This window comes from Camelus ferus, chromosome 8 (assembly GCF_009834535.1).
Source record: "Camelus ferus isolate YT-003-E chromosome 8, BCGSAC_Cfer_1.0, whole genome shotgun sequence".
NCBI classification, from domain to species: Eukaryota; Metazoa; Chordata; class Mammalia; order Artiodactyla; family Camelidae; genus Camelus; species Camelus ferus.
The window spans coordinates 37,268,064-37,285,746 of NC_045703.1; the positions used below are offsets into that span (position 1 = coordinate 37,268,064).

A 17,683-nucleotide genomic window follows, 5' to 3' on the forward strand; every position below is an offset into this window, starting at 1 on the left:
TAATTCAATTTTTATAAAAGAAAATGAATTTCATCTCACCTGAATATAAAGCACTCTCCCTCTATCTCATTACCAAGTTCAGTAGATCCTGACTGTAGGGAGGTTTTTTCCAGGTATTAAACTACTTGGGAGTAACTGGGAAAGATTCATTCTCTAATGCTTAATAAATTAGCTATTACTATAATTCAGGGTGGGTAACAAATTGTTTTTAAGGCAAGATCAGTAAAATAAATGCAAAATTATGGAACCTGTAGGGGGAAAATATAGCTTAATGCTACAAATGCTATTCAAATTTCTAATGATAAATAAGCAAGAAAGTTCAAGAAAACAGATGATATCTGGGTAATCACAGCTAATAATTAGTGTGTTCTTTTAAGCTGTATTATGCAAATTCAAATATTTCTCTTACTATCTAATGGAAATCTAAGCAACCAAAAGAAACTACCACAGTTAATTAAACCACCTTATAATTTAAAATGGTAACTTTCCTTAGTTTTGAATTTTTATATAATAGGCATTACACAAACAAAAATGTGTGCATAGCTTGTGGGAAGAACAAACAGATTCAGGGAATACTTGGAACAGATGCTGGAGAATAAAGCTACCAAGCTATTGCATTCTCATTTCCCTGCCTTCTGCCTACAACGTATGGTTCAGAGGCTGTGGGAAGCTGTGTTATAAAACAGTGTGGCAACTAAGGTTTTAAAAACATAAAGATTAGCAAAAATCATGACAAAAGAATAAAGAGGACAATGGAAAATAAAGAATAAAGAGGAAAAATAAATCATTGAGGAAAACTCAACAATAAAGACAGGTGTCCTCAACAGAATATGAACTATTATGATGAAATCAGCATCTGTTCTGTTTTGGCTGTCAGTGACATCCTTATATAAAACAGTCAGTGCTAAAGGATCATCTGCGTATAATTAGCTATATGCTGCCTTGTGACGTCTTCTCTGTTATTTAACTTTCTACATGCTTAAATTCATCCCCGTAACTGGAGAATAAGATCTAAAGGTGGAGATAGAATTCTGTTTCTTTCTGCAGAAAGATATTCATATAGTAGGTGCCATAACTAGATGATTGGAACATTTGTATATTTCAGCAACAAATCCATTTCTAACAATTCTGTAATTCATTTTTTTTCCTATAAAATTCAGGAAGTAGTCTAAGCAAGGGTTTTAACTTATAGTTAAAATATTTTACATTTATTGACACTTTTAATTTATGTTTACCTTTAACTTACATGTTTAGATACTTTTAGTAATTAAGATTCTTTATATCACATGGAAAAATACTGAAAAATGTAACTAAACTCCAAGCAACTTTCACAAAGTAAGAATAATCAAAACAAATAGTTTACAACGTCTAAACTTCTGGTAGACTCCTAATGCTAATCTGTCCATTCAAAAAATGTTTCAAAATACTAAGTAAATGGTTGGTGGAACTTTGATAGTAAAACTACCTATTTCCTAATAGAATATTTAAAATTTGAGTGTCGACAAACATAACGAACTTTAAAAACTTTTTATTGAATGTGTGTTAGCTCTGTAAAATGCAGAAGTGAATAGTCAGTACAGTATTTTGAGACCATACAATCATTCTTATCTTACCTTTAAGGAAATACTCAGATAAGTGAGTGCTAACACAAAAAATGTAGTTTTGGGGAAATTTAATTTGTTAGGAAGCATCATAAAATGCTATGATGAAAACATCAAAGCAGTATTTTGAAATTAGAAATGGTAACGACTCTCATTTTACCTGTAAGAAAAAGGAAGAGAAAAAATTCCTTCTTTATCTTTTGCTAATGGAGTTTGGATTTTATACTGCATTTAAGATACAGTACAAACTGTTGGCTCAGAGAATTTCATGTAATAATTAGGCCTCAAACACTGCTGTTCTTAACCCACTAAGGATAGAGTTTGGTAATATTATGGGAAGAATTTCTGAGAGATACAGGAATCTGGAATGAAAGGGGAGAGGGTAAACTTAGGACAAACTATACTAGAATAAGTAAGACCAGACTTTTCAGACAGATCTGGTCTGAAATGAGCTGTTGTGAAATAAAACAATGAACTAGCAGGAGGATTCCAGGGTTTTAAGGATTGGGGCTACTCTTGCTACAAAATAAATCTTACAGCTTTGATGAGTGCCTTCTTGTTCCATGAATGTCAGTTTAACAACAATAACAATGTTTCTGGACCACCTTCCTCCCCCAGTTCAAAATGAAAACTTTCTCTTGGGTCATGGGGAAAATGCACTTTCTTGGAATTTAAGATTACCTACTTCTGTTAATTGTAGGATGCCAATGTGAAAAATGGCACAATTATCATTTAATGCTAAGCACTAAGAAGCAAATAAAACAGGATGAAGTGGCAGAGTCTGATGGGGAGCTTCTTTAGATGGGTTTGTTGGGAAGAAGGCCATGTGGAAAAGGAGATTTTCAAGCTGAGACCAGCAATATAAAAATGAATCTTTCAGTGAGGACCTGGGAACGGTTTCTGCAAGTGCCCTAAGGTGGCCATGACTCTGCAAAGTGTGCAAACAGAGGCTGGTTGTGTGGCTGAAGGACAATCTGTCGGGGACTGTAGTGACAGGGACACTGAGAGCTGATAAAAAAGGGCAGATCCCCAAGGACCCACAAGCCAGAGCAAGCATCTGATTTACTCTAAGTGCAATGGGAACTCACTCTAGGGTATTAAATAGGAAGTGATGTAATCTGATTTGTGTTATTGAAGTTCACTCTGGAAACTGTGGGAAGAATGGACTATAGGAAAGCAAGACGGGAAGTAAGCAAGCAAACAGGCATGCAGGCAAGAGGCAGATGGTGGCCTGGACTAGGTGCTAATAGTGGAGGGGGACAGATGCGGACAGATTCAGGCTACGTCTGGAGGAAAGAGCTGCCAGGAAGAACCGGATTTGGGGCTGAGGGAAGACTGGAATCACGGATGATTTCTAGTTTTTTGGCTTTAGCAGCTAGGTGGATACTGATGCCACTTATGAAGATGCAAAAGACTGAAGTAGGAACAGGCATGATTAAAAAAATTTGAGTTCTGTCTTTTGAATTTTGCTATAATAACCATCATTTATAATCATGAGGAAAAAGCCAAATTTGATCACTTTAATTTTCCTTTTTCAATTTTTTATAAAGATCAGTGTATTTAATTTGAGGAAATTTTCTTTTGCAATGCCTTTTCTGAAATTATTTTAAAATTATGAAAATAACACACATATGGAAAAAAATTAAAAACATATAAAAGAATATATAACAACAACAAAAAAAGAATATGTAATGGAAATGAATCTGCTTCATATTCTAGATCCTACCATTATTTCTCAGAGTAAACACCATCAATAATTAACTGAAATCTCTTCCAAAATTTCTAGTGCATGCACTAGAAAAATTTTTATAAATACAAATGAAAATATACTATACGTATTACTATACACTGTCTTTCATGAAAGAGTTAAGTATCTTGGTGCTGTACCTCATTATAGCTGCATAGTATTCCAGTGTATGGGTGTACAGTGACTTATTCAGTCATTTTTCTTTGGTCTCCAGTTTTGCTATTATAAACAATGTTGCACATTCATGAGTAGGTCTCTAGGATAAAATCCTACAAGTGGAATTTCCAGGTGATAAAGCATGTATTTCAAATTTAATAAACACCATCCAATTACCTTCCGAGTTTGTCCCAATATACACCCCCTCTAAATGTGCATGAGAATACTACAGCTGCTAACTCTGAGCATCTATCAAATTTTTAAAACTTGGTGAATTTGCTAGGTTAAAAATAACATCTTAATGCTATTTTAATTTGCATTTCTTATGAGCTTCTGATGTTTAATGGCCAATGTGCATCTTTTGCTGAGACATACATGTTTATGAAGTTGTCTCATTTATGTGGTGTTACTGCCTTTCCCACTTGTTACCTTTTATAAACTAAAAAAATTTAAAAGTAATGTATATACATTCTTGTAAATGAAACAATGTAAAGATGAATTGAGAAACAGCTAATATTGTACCCGTACCCCCTTGTAATGTCTCCCACCTGTCAATCCTAGTTAACCAATGTCATCCACCCACATGCATACATGCATACAGAGACATATATCTATGTAGATATATATCTTGAGGATTTGTTCTTTTTAATAAAAGGGATTACTTGTATCTATTACTTTGTAAGGCACCTGTCTCAATTAGCAGCTTATCATAGACACTTCTTAGGATGCTCATTTTTAACAGCTGCACAATAATATTCCATAAAATGGATAATCACATTTCATTAAGCCAATCCTCTACTGATAAATAGGTAGATCTATTCTAATTTTTAAATACTACAGTCATGCCATATTAATCACCCATACTCATATTAATGCTTTTAGAGTTTTTTATACATTAGGAATACCTGCCTTTTATCCATCAAGTGTTTGCCAATTTTTTTTTCCAAGTTGCTGTTTGTCTTTTGCTTTTACCCTCAGCTCTTTTTTTTTTTTTTTTTTTTTTTTTTTTTTTTTTTGGCTCTACTAATTTTTGTTTGGTAAAAATTTCCAATTTATACCTCTATATATGTTCTGGGTTCTGTGCCCTATATAGAAAGCCTTTTCTCCTCACCCAAGATTATGTTTTAAAAATCCTGAAAATGTGGGCAATGACTTTTTTTTTAAGTTAGATTCAATAGTGAAAATCATAGTATTATTGTATATAAACAAAATTTATATTGTTAACTATAAGTGTTTTGTTTCTCAAGTCATTTGACATCTTTTAAAAAATTGTATTCAGCTCACCTGTTCAATAGCTTAGTTAATTATAGCTGTTGAATATTTAAGTATTCTAAAGTTAATTTCTCTCAGTATTTCTTTTTAATCTTTACTGATTTCTTCCCCATAGAGATTTAGCAATTTCATCAATATTTCCTCATTAATAGAAAAGAAAAAAGTTGCATTTAAACAATAATGGAGAACATTTTATCCAGAAAGACAACAGAGAGGCTATAAGTAAATCAGAGAATGGGCTACATAATCTTTAAACATTATTTGTGCATTTAGAGAATTTTTAACTGTGACCTTGGGCAAGTCCCTTAAACTCTCTAAGGCAGCTGTTTCCTGATCTTTAAAACAAAGTAACACTTGTGCAACCCACCGTCTTAGATTTTAATGGGATCAAACAGGACAAACACGTGAAAGCATTTTGAAAATATAGTTTATCCCAGAAAATTATTCTTATCTTTTGCATTAAGCAAATGACATTTAGCTAACCAAAAGAAATCTGCTTTTCGGTTTTTCTCTCCAATTTTAGAGATATCTACTCAATAAAAATAAATTAACCAAATGTTTATTTGGAAATAGATATTACAACACAAGTAATAAGGAAACAAAGTAAGGCATTCCCAAGATTTAAAAATATAACAAATTGCTACTGTTAACAGTCAACTTTCTTAAAGCAGTTTAATTGCTGTACAGCTACCATATATGTAGCACTTTAAGAAAGCTCTTTTATTTCTTGCAAGTCCTCTGGAAAAAAGGTAATTCAAAATTATTTCTAGAAGTAAGAGAGCTGCATAGACCAATGACATATTACAAACACTATTGTTTCTTGAATTGCTTTTCAAAGATAAATTTTTTGCATATATGAACAAATACGAACAAATATCCATTACTTTTTACATAAATAGTAGCAGACTAAACACTGTTAAGACTATATTCTTGTTTCATGTTTGGAATATTCACAGACCCATTTTTAAAAATTGAAAAAAAAATTTAATGAAAAAATTTCATTAAAAATAAAGTTTTGATATATATGTATTTATATGCATGCCTGGGACATTGTGCTGTACACCAGAAATTGACACATTGTAACTGTACTTCAATAAAAATAAAATAAAATAAAATAAAATATTAAAAAGTCTTCAAACTTTTAAAAAACTTTATTTTTAATGAAAAATTTCAAATACATAGAGAAGGTAAAGCAAAAGTTTTAATAAACACCCAGATTTACCCATATACCCACCACCTAGATTTAGTAACAATTAATATTTATATTGCCATATTTGCTTCACCTGTCTATCTATATGTAAGCATATTAGTATTCTTTTGGGGAATTGTTTTTAATGAAATTATAGACATCAAGTCACAAAATATTTCAGTATTCATCAAAAAGTAGGGACATTTTCCTGTATGATCACAATATCATATGGCATCAAAGAACATTAATAATTTCTTCAAATCCTCTAATGCCTAGTCCTTATTCAATTTCATCAATTAATTGACCCCAAAATGTAAAGAATTGTTATTTTTTACAGAATTTTACAAAATTGTTATTTTTTATCTTTTTGGCTGCAGTATTATTAACATAAGAGGTATATTATCTAATATCAAAAGTTTATAGTGTTTATTTTTCATTTTGGTGGTTGTTGTCATTTTATTTTTATTAGCACCTTTCATCTCTATGAAAAAATATTGACTAAACTTCTCTTTGACATTAGCGTAGGAAATTTTCCTCACCATGGGTAGCCTTCCACAGTTTGACATGCACAAAATTGCCTCAAAAATGTTATTTATATAATTATAGCTAACATCCTGAGCAGAGGTAGGAAGTGGAGAGGAGAAAGTCCAGCCCCCTCTTGTGGCAGGGTCTTCCTTCTCTCAGTTCCACAAACTCTACTCATTGACCCTGCCAGGACTCTACCTAGTATTCTCATTTTATTATTCAAAAGGAAGGGAACTTAGTGGTGGTGATGGTTGCACAACTCTGTAAATATACTAAAAACCTTTGAATTGTACATGCTAAATGGGTGAATTGTATGGTACGTGAATTATATCTCAATAAAGCAGTTTTGAAAAGAGAAGAGAGGGAATACATATAAAATTTCATCCTAAAAAATCCTGTGAACAGAATTAGTTCCCTAAAGTGGAATTTAAAATTTTTCTATGTATTTGTACTACTGAAAAAAGTGCCTAATAATTAAACTAAAGTACTAAAATTCCTCTATTATTTTGATTATGTAACCGTATTACAACTGTGACTACTGTATACGTAAGCATTATATGTGGAAACAGTTTATAAAAAAAGAGAAATCAGAAATGACTTTTTGCTTTATAATAACCAACCAAATAATTTTTTAAGCTAAAAAAAATCATAATAAATTTAAAGTTATGTGACTTGAGAGGAAGGAAATAATCTTAATTTCATAGTTAACACTGACAACTGGTACAACCATTCTGCAGGGATATTTGGTAAAATGTATCCAAAGTATGAATAATATTCACAGTCACTAATTTAATAATTCTATTTTCAGAAATGTACCCTAAAGAAGTAATTTTAATTTTATTCATAAGTATAAACATGTATATTCCCAAGTATAAATAAATAACTTACATATTAGGGTATTATTTATATACTGTAAGACTGAATAGAGCTTAACTATCTAACAAGAGAAAGTTTTAAACTGATGGCCCATTTAGAAGATCTTATAGCATGCAGCCATGTTGTAAGAAAATATACAATATGTAGTTTTCTTCCTAATACTATTTTAAAAAGGAAGGGACTTCTGAGTTCTAGTAATGGTGAAGGGAATTGGTTGGCAAATCCTCCAGGAAATAACAATTATAAAATCAGATATAATCTATCTATCTATAAATCTATCTATCTATCTATCAATCATTTAAAGGCACTAGAAAGTGATCAGTATTAGGCTTAAACTAAAAAAAAAAAGTATTAACCACAGAAAGACAGCCACTGCAATGAGTTGGAATTCAAGTTAGTGACTTCTTTCCCCTGATTTCACAAAAATTCAGTCTTACTATAGACAGAGTTAAAGGTTGGCAAGGCAGCTGAAAATCTGGTGGTGGGGGGGGGAAAGGGGAGAGGATAGTCCTAGAAATGAGTGAGCCATAGAAGGAGTGGGACTAAAAAATCTCAGGCTAATCTCTGCCTGAATCTTTGGAGGGCCACTAAAGAAGATACCGTTAGGTCACCAGGAAAACAGTTGACCGAAAGAAGGGGAACATATTTACCTCTGAAAGGCAGAACTGCACTAAATGAGATTTGTGAGTTTGCTGCTTTGTCTGACTCAAGTTACTCCTGAATCCATATGCTTAACCCAGGAGGCAGAAAGCGAAAGCCTTACTGATTTCAAGTGTCAGAGGACAGAGCTTGTTGATGGCCTACCACAAACTTTGCCCCAAACCTTGACTGTATTAACATGCATTGCACAGGTACAAGAAAGTTCCCCGGGAGGCCAGATTAAAGACAACAAAAGCTGGAAACTAAAAGAACTGAGCAGAAATCTCAGTGGTTGCACATTGCAGGGGAGAAAGAGTTAATGGCTTGAGTCTAAAAGAGCTAGCTGCATACTAAACAACAAAATAATTCTCAGAAGAAGATAAAACAATCAAAGGTTGTTAAACATATCCACAATATCTAGTTTTTAACCAAAAATTACTAGATATGCAAAGAAACAGGAAAACATGACCCATGCTCAGGAAGAAGGAGAGTTAAACAGAAACTGACTCTGAATGGGTCTAGATACTGGATTTAGCAATGACTCCAAGGCAACTCTTTAAACACATCAAAGAATTAAAGAGAAACTTGCCAAAGAAATGGGCAAAAGAAACAGTTAACTTGAAGACAGCAATAAAAATGATCATATTTCAGGAACAGAAAGAAGATAGTTTAAACATAATGAACAGGGCTTCAGAGACCTGTGGAGGACATTTAGAGGTCAAACAAGTGTAAATGAAATTCCCAAAGGAGGGAGGGAGAAAGAAGAAGAAGAAAAATCTGAAGAAATAATGGCACAAAACTTCCTAATTTTTTTGAAAAGCATGAATTTACTAATCAGTAAACACAAGCAGGATAAATACAAAGAAACCCAGACCTAGATAGGTACAGGGTCAAACTCCTGATAGCCAAAGATAATGAGAAAAATTTGAGAGCAGCCAGAAAATAAACAGCAAGTTATGAAATAAGGACAAGATAACGGCTGACTTATTATCAGAATCAATGACGGCCACAATCTGAAGGGATGACATCTTCAAAATGGTGATAAAAGACCCGAAAACTAAAAATTCTACATCTAATGAAGTCTTCCTCTAAAGGTAAAAAGGAAATACGTATTTTCAGATAAGCAAAAATCTGAGGTTATTTGTTGCCAGCAATAACAGCAGAAAACTAACACTCAGCGATACAAAGGGTAGACTACATTATGCCATTTTATATAAGGAATTTGAGCATCTTCGGAGTTTAGTATCTGAAGGAGGTCCTGAAATATATTCCCCTTGGGTCCCAAGAGCTGACTATATATTGTTGTAAAGTTTATATAATTTTTCTGAAATAGAGTAAGAACTCTAAATAGACTAAAGCAACTACATATCTGTATCTAGATATATATATATATTATATGTAAATATATAAAATATATGTTCACATATAATAATACAGGAAAGGAGAAAAGAAAAAGAACAGCAGGCAGCATGAACTTCATATGGGTATCAGGTCCCGTGCCCTCACATCACTCAGGGGTGAGGCACAGTGGGTGGGTGGATGCTGTGTGTGTTTGTATTACAGTAGAGAACCTTAATCTTTTAAAGGAGCTACTAACAAATTTGCCCAATCTTTGCTCCAAATGGGGACATTATCTTTATTATCTTGGACAGCAAAAAAATCACAACAAAACCAAACAAAACAGAACTGCCCACTGCCCTAGAAGACACGTTAGATATTTTATCTTCTGAGGCTGTTCAAAACATCTTTGAAAAGACAATCAGGAAAAAAACCTGATAGGATTCAACAATTCCACTCCTAGGTGTTTATCCTAAGAGACATAAGTACATAAAAGGTCCACATAAAGTCTTGAACTTTCATAAACAGCCTTATCATGGTCACCAAATATTGGAAGTAACACAAATGCCCATAAAACAGGAGAATGGAAAAACCATGGTATATCCATAAAATAAAATACTAGTCAGCAATAAGAAGGAATGAACTATTATATACAGAATGACATTAATGAACCTCAAACACTATGCTGTATGAAAGAAACCAGACAGAAAACGTTTACTGTATGATTCCCTTTGTATAAAATTCTAGAAAGGGCAAAACTCATCTCTAGTGACAGCAAAATGAAGTGGTTGTTGGGGTCAAATGACAGGGGCTAAATGACTGCAAAGTTCACAAGGCAAGTTTTGTGTGTGATGAAATGATGCTGTATACCTTGATTATAATGGTTACAAAGTATATACATTTGTCAAAATTCATTGAAATTTACACTAAAAATGGGTGCATTTTTAGCTGTAAATTATACCTTAATAAAGTGGATGAAAAGAAAAAAGAATGGGAAAAGTATATGATTTTATTGTTGACTCTAAAAATGAGAACTGAATGATACATAAAGTGTTTATACAGGATTGAAATTGTGAATGATTATTTTCTTCTTTTTGTTCTCTTCATTTTCCTATTTTCTCCAATTAAAATAGTTTCTTTTACAATAAGAAAAAATGATAAAATATATTAAAAATACACTCAACCAAAGATCATTTATTTACCTTTAAAGTTATTAAAAATTTATTATGTAGAGAGAAATACATCCATAGTATTTCATTGCTCTACACTAATGTTTAGAAAACCAGAATTTTTCTAAAAATGTAAAAATACTTATTGGAATGAAAAAGGAGACAACAAAAAATGCTTGATTTTCTAGCTCTTAGGTTAACATATTCAACTGAAAGTTAAATATTGGAATATTTAACTTACTAGACTTGTGACAGTGACATGGTTCAGAGAGACCCTCGTAGTATAGCTTTGTGGTAATTACTTATTGATTGTTCACCAGCATATTTATTCTTTGATAACTCAATTGAAGAAAGTTTTACTTTTAGTTCAGGGGCAAAGAATCTGATTAATTTCATTCTAACCCTACTGGTATTGCATGTGTTTACAATGAATCCAAAGCTTTGGTCAATAAAAATAATCACACTCTGACAATATCATGACATTATGATATTGACTTAATATTTTCTTTAATATATATTGATAAGTCCTAAACATCTTTTAATGATTCTCTTAAGTTTTTTTGCTGAGAAACTCAACCATCTTGACTGGCCATTCAAAAATGCATCATGGAATAAGTTACCAGCACACAAAAGGTACTTGTAATTTAGGAAGATAAGTGTTTTACAACTATACATCTGAAATTTTTCTTACGAGATAAATAGCTCAAACTTTTTAGGGAAGGTCAGACTCTTTTAGGAGGATAATTATTAAACTAAATTCTTAGTCACAAGATTATGGAAATTGGAATAAATCTAAAAAGCTTTAAAAAACAAACGTGGAGGCAATACTAAATTTTTTCTAAATAAAAAGCAGATGCTTTATCTGCCCAGAGATGAAAACAGTTACATTTGTGTCAATCTTGTACCTTTTAAAAATTATAAAATATAGAAATAAAAAGTGTGGCCCATAATGGCCCATAACAAAGCTTCACACAGCTGACTACGCATATAACTCTATAACTACTCCTGCTACTTAATCTCCCAGAGTTCAAAACTCTCACTGAGGGCAAACATGTAAGCTTGCTCCTTTTCTATTAAAAAGAATAATAAATACAAGCAATAATGCTAATTTTCTACAGTGGGTCTTTTTGAGATTAAGAATTTCATATTGCTAAACACATGGTATCCCCATTAGTAACTAACATAAATGAATAATACATGATATCTCAATTCATTTCCAAATATATTTTGGGCAATAAGTTTATTACTAGAATAATAACGTATTTACCAAGATGACTACTTTGAAGGACGTAGGACAGCATTCATCTGAATCAGAAATTTATGAAAGTGCTCTGGAGACAACTGTGGATCAGAAATGGCAACAGTTGTTCTGGATAAAAGAAGTCCCACATGAAAGAAGTCTGGAAAGTTGTAAAAAAGCTCTGTCCCAGAGATTAGCAATGCACACTGCACTTTGCACACTGGCTAGCTAAATGCTCTGAGAAGTTTAGGGTCAGGAAGTCTCTGTAACCCAGGGTTCACATTTACCTACAGTAAAGCTCTGTTTTCTTTTCATAGATCACCAATTAATATCTCAAGGACATGATATTCTATGTAACACAGTTTGTGAAACACAACTTACCTATAAATTCTGCTATGTTGGTTTAAAATATATATATGTCACAAATGCAATTGGGTTGCAAGCATTTCTGATTGAGAATCAACAGCACCCACTCATATCCTATGAGGTAAGTGCTCTACCAACATCAGAGAGGAATGCTGTATCTTTCATGAAACTTTCTTCCTCTGCAGTGCCACTTTCTCTGTCGTTCTCAACTTATGTAATCCCCCTCTTCTCTATCTATTTTGAAAATGTAAAAAACAAACTGATAAAGGTTTAGTTTTTTGGTGGTGGGACTCATCCCAAGCTGCAGCAATTCTGAACCTGAATCCATTTTACGTGATGCTCTCTTCTCCAAATTAAATGAACAGGTTCCTTTTTCAGTTATTTTTGACTAACAGAAACAAATAAAGAGAACTGAAAAATGCAAACTTGCTAGTAGTATAAAGCATAGGTTTATTTCCTCCTAAGTTAGTCATTTTGGTATCAGTCCCTTGTCAAACAATCTAATTTCAGAGATCATTTCAACTGAATGGAAATCTTGGAAATTGCTGCTTGATAACTAAACCAATGATAAAAGACCAAGTTTAAAACTGCACCCAGCATTTTGAGGACCTAACTGACTGTGAACTTTCACAAGTAGGACTGTAGGCTTATGTTCTGGGGAAAAGTTAAATAAACGTGAAAGAAGGAAGATACAGAGATCCAAAACTATCACTTCTGAGAGTCAGCACAATTTGATCATATGTTTTATGGCGTTCGAGGCAGGAATAAGCAGGAAGCCTAACTCAGCTAACCTCAAGCACCATCATGTTGCCCACCCTGCTTAAAATCTTGAACGGCTTCCCACTGATGCCAAGAGAAACACCTTGCCTTTGTTCTGCATCTTGGCCTTACCCTGGTCCTTTCTGACACAGAGATTCCCATCCATTGGCCTCCCTGCTTGGATGGTCCACTCTTCCCTCTTCATCTAGATCTCACCTATGCATCCCCTTGATCTCAGCTTGAAAATCACTTCTTCAGGAGTGCTGCCTCTGACTTCCCTGAAATTTGATATGTTATAGTGATTAATTAATGTCTGTCTCTCTCATAGATTGTAAACTCCATGAGAGTCACCAAGAAAGTGTTTATAGTTACCAGTTTATCTTTGGCGTCCAGCAAAGATCTAGAATGAGGAGAGTGTTCACTTGATGCTTGCTGAATAAGTGAGCAGGTTCCTTTAATTTACTGCGATGGAAGCACAGGTCTAGCTCCCAGACTACTGTCCCAGAGCAGCTTCTCCGTGCCAGTGCTCACCCCGGTTTAATATAACTGTAGCGACTACAATAATACATAACTGGACCTCAGATAACAAGTGCAAGAATCTGTCTTGGACCACATGGTCCTTCTGCTGATTATACAATTCTGTGCTTGCTCCACACCAGCATGCTTGCTTTCTTATCTTGCCAAAGCAAGTATTACTGATACTTATTTTACCGTCATTAACCCTTGAAACCGCTTATCAAAATGCTAATGGAAAGGAGACTGTAATTGAGTAAAGATATCACAGTGTTAAAACTATTTTGGAGTCTTAGGAAAATTTCACACAAAAGGAATTTACCTAAAGTTTAAAAGGCAAAGGTAAGAGAAATGCACTACTGGGCCACTGTCTGGGCAGTAGATTGGTGATAAATGGGGAGTACTTGCCACACTGCACTGGGGTATTCCACCTCTGTCATTTCAGATACACTGGATCCAAGATTCACGCATACACATATTCTTAACAGAACTTGCTTTTTACCCCACCCTTTAATTAAAATGCTTTCATACTAGAAACTTATGAAGAATGTTTTCCCAAAGTGGTATCTCTACTTTTCAAATCAGCCTATCTGAACCAAACATTGTCTTCCATTACATTCTTCTTCCATCCTTCTTAAAGTATCCAGATATAATTTAATTTAAATCTCTCCTATGATTCCTATGTTTGGAAGTCTAATTTTCTTATGTCAGAATAAGATAATCTAAATGTTATTAAGACAAATCACTGGACTTGGTGCACCAGTTTAATATTTAGATTTAGATGATAGGGGAACCTCAGTCTCTTCTCTAGTTACGTAAAACAGAAAAAAAAACAGCAAATGATGAAACACCACTTTATGAAAAGATGCCTATATTATTTCACTACATAATTAATACCATATTTATACAACAGAGTGAACCAAAAAGATACTTTTGCTAATCATACCTCAATGCATCATTTTTTTTTGTTATAGGGGAAAAAATAAATGATCACATTACTTCTTAGTTCACTCACGAACTTTCATCTCCATGAATTCAGCATATCCTTATGGAGAACTTTTGGAGATCCTGCAACTCAGTGGTATAGTTTATATTTGTAGAAGTAAACAAAATGTTAGAACAAACAAAGGAAGATGATTAAACTTGTCCAGGGTGGGGAAAGGACAAGGTAGACAGAAAGTAACTGAATAAACCTCTCACAGGTTAGGTGACACAAGTGGATCCTTAAAAATGGCAGTTTTGTTGGCAGTGAAGGGATCTTTCCAGGCAAAGGGACCGAATATGCACGAACATGGGGGTTTGAGAGCACAGTGCATGTTTGAAGAAAAGCCTGCCAGCTTTTGGATAACTATTAAAGATTCTTGTATAAGAGGAGAAAAGTGTGGAGAGCAGAAGGATAATGTGTTTTGAGAAGATGACTAGCTGTGATAGATACATGTGTGCAGCTGAGTTGGAGGGAAGAGGAACTGGCAACGATTTCCAAAGCTATTGCTGCAGCCCAGAACTGAACTGACAGGGGCTAGAACTAGGTGATGAAATGAGAATGGGAAAGAAGTGCGGCTGTGAGAGATGTCAAAAATATAATGGGAATGAAGTGGATCTGATGACAGACTAGCCATCAGGGAATTTATTTCAGTATGTCCTTGGGATGTTTGAACTGTGGTTACTGATGTAACAAAGGTCAGTCTGGAAGGGAAACTAGTTTGGGGATTAAAATAATGCAGGTGACTTTCGACCAGTTAAGTTTAGGAGCTGCCTGGTACTAAGAAGGATATAGGGATTACAGTCTTCAGTAAGGACTGGGCTAGAGATTTGGGTTAAGGGATGGTGACTGCCATAAATTTAGGACTTAATAGTGGAATAACCAGATGTTTCTATGTAGAGAAGGGTCATAGGAGAATACTTTAACATCTCTACAGAGTGGGGAGGACGAGGTGTTGATGAGTAGGTCGTATGAAAGATGAAGAGAGAAGGACTGGTGTCTTGAAGAGTCAGGACAGGTGGAGAAGAGGATGCAAAGTCCTTCCTCACTGCACCGAGGGCCTGGCCACTGTCTAAAGGAAGTAGGAAGAGACTGAACAGTAGAAAAATGCTCTCACTCTTCCTGTGTCACTTAGATTCTTATTGAATACAGTTTCAAATTTTGATCATTTTGACACTATCACAAAGATGGGGAGAAAGTACAGAAGTAGAGGAGTCACTAAGATGGCAGGAAAGAAGAAAAACTGGCTCTAACAAAAGAGGTTGAAAAGAATTCAGGTTCTTTATCCTAAAAGAGAAGAGGAAAGGAAGATTGACATAATCTTAGTTCTTGCATCCAGGTAAGAAAGATGCTTGCCACCTAATTTTCTATTTTTAACTTTTTAGAAAGGAGATTCTATTTGTTTACATTTATTTTTACCTTTAAATAGTGAAAGTGGGCTTAACAAAACGTATATATCTAACCGCAAGGTACTGGTGAAATTTCATTCTGGAGGTATGCGAAATTCAACCAAGCCCATCTAAAACACTTAATAACCTGGGAGTGCTGAATGATCAATATAGTAAAAACAGATAAACATGGTGACAGCCTACCATGGCAAGAAAATATTAGGACAGTTTTCTCTTCCCTGTCTTTCTGCCAGGTAACAGAAAATTTAAAAGCATAAAATTATTTCTTTTAGTTCCAACAGTTCCAAAATATTTCAAAAGGGAATGTGAATTACAGAATTGTATATTTATGTCTGTGTCTGACTAGATTAAATCAAACTAATACAAGTTTTAATATATTCATATATTTGGAACTCCTTTGTCAGAGTTGCAGAAGCAGAAGGTATTAACATTAGCTGTCCAGCTGCCTGTAGCTTGGACACTCATAATTCCTCCTGCTTCCCATCTCCCCATCTCCTCCCCTTTACATCTTTTCCTTTAGGATCAACATACTAATAAATGTATTTTGTAGCACCTTTCGTTTGAAAAGAAACCCTAGGCTTTACTGTCTTTAGAGAAACTTGAAAAGCAAGTTTATTATTCTTAAAGATCTATAAATTCTAGTTTTGAAACATCTTTTTAAAATACAAACATGAAATCACCATTCTCTTGGCCATAAGATTCAGAAACTCAAATTAGCAGATTCTGTAATTTGAAGTCCTTTGAATCTAGCAAATATTTTGGATCCTAGCACAAAATACATTGTTCATTTTAAAATATCACTCTTCCAGTATAGACTGACACGCTCAGCCATTTTATTGCTTACCCAATCAATATTAAAGATTAATGTCTTTAAGCACTTTCTGACCTATTTCATATTAAAACCAATAACTCACCTAAGAAAAGCTCTTGATCTAATTAACAACTTTTTCAGGCACACTTTCATAGTTGGCCCACTTTAAAGTGGAGAAAATTAATACCACAAGATTATTTAGTCTTGTAATATTTAGATCTGGTTAAAAGTAATTTAGAACTTCCCTTGAAACCAATTTAAAAAATATTCTCTAGAGTAATCTAAACAGGATGAAAGTCCACTTAATCTAATGAGACAATATGCCCATTATAAACTGCCAAATGATAAGACATTGGTATGGGCTTGATAAAGGCAAACGACACTTAGACATTTATTGTTTATGGCAGCAGCCTCTGAAGCAGAATGCAAGACTCTTAATTAGAGTGCAGGAAGAAACTATCAAAGCTGCTATTTCTAAATTTTTTATCTAAAAGAAAAAAAGCTTTATTAAATTAAATATTCAGATATATACTGCTCTCTTCCCTTGGTGATTATATAAAAGATACCCAGAGGTTCCTGCAGAGGCTACACAATGAGCAGAGGCCTGCAGTGGGACCACTACTTGTTCTACAGCTCTCAGCAACTCTGGATGTATTGGGGTTTCAGAGCTACAGAAGGTCACTGATGCAGTTAATTTTGAAGTCCAGGACCTCTACACAGTAGAGCAGTTACAGTATTACAACACTTTGTAAAGAGATGGAGAGTGACCATGCAAATATTCTGCACTAAATAGATTTTCTGATTGTCTTGAGGCAAAGCATTTAACCAAGAGTTGATATTTCACAAAAGAAATGTGTCCCTATGTGCTGATATTTTCTGGTACAAGTAGTTGTCAGGATTATGCTACCTACCAGATAATTAAAAAAAAAAAAAAAAAAAGGAAGAAGAAAAGAAACAGAAAACATGCTTCATCTATCACCTGAAGATAAAGGTAACAATTTAACATGAATAAAAAATATGAACTTGAAAGAAACTCCTTCTAAGGAAAGATCATTTTGAAATTGGATGTATATGAAAATACATATTAATGT

The 17,683-nt window shown here is 33.8% G+C and overlaps 1 protein-coding gene across 2 annotated transcripts in view; it reads right to left on the minus strand.

The window, feature by feature from the left end:
- The window catches only part of MAN1A1 (mannosidase alpha class 1A member 1), a 151,469-nt gene that overhangs the window by 36,096 nt on the left and 97,690 nt on the right, over nucleotides 1–17,683 (minus strand). The gene's annotated exons all lie outside the window — the stretch shown is intronic.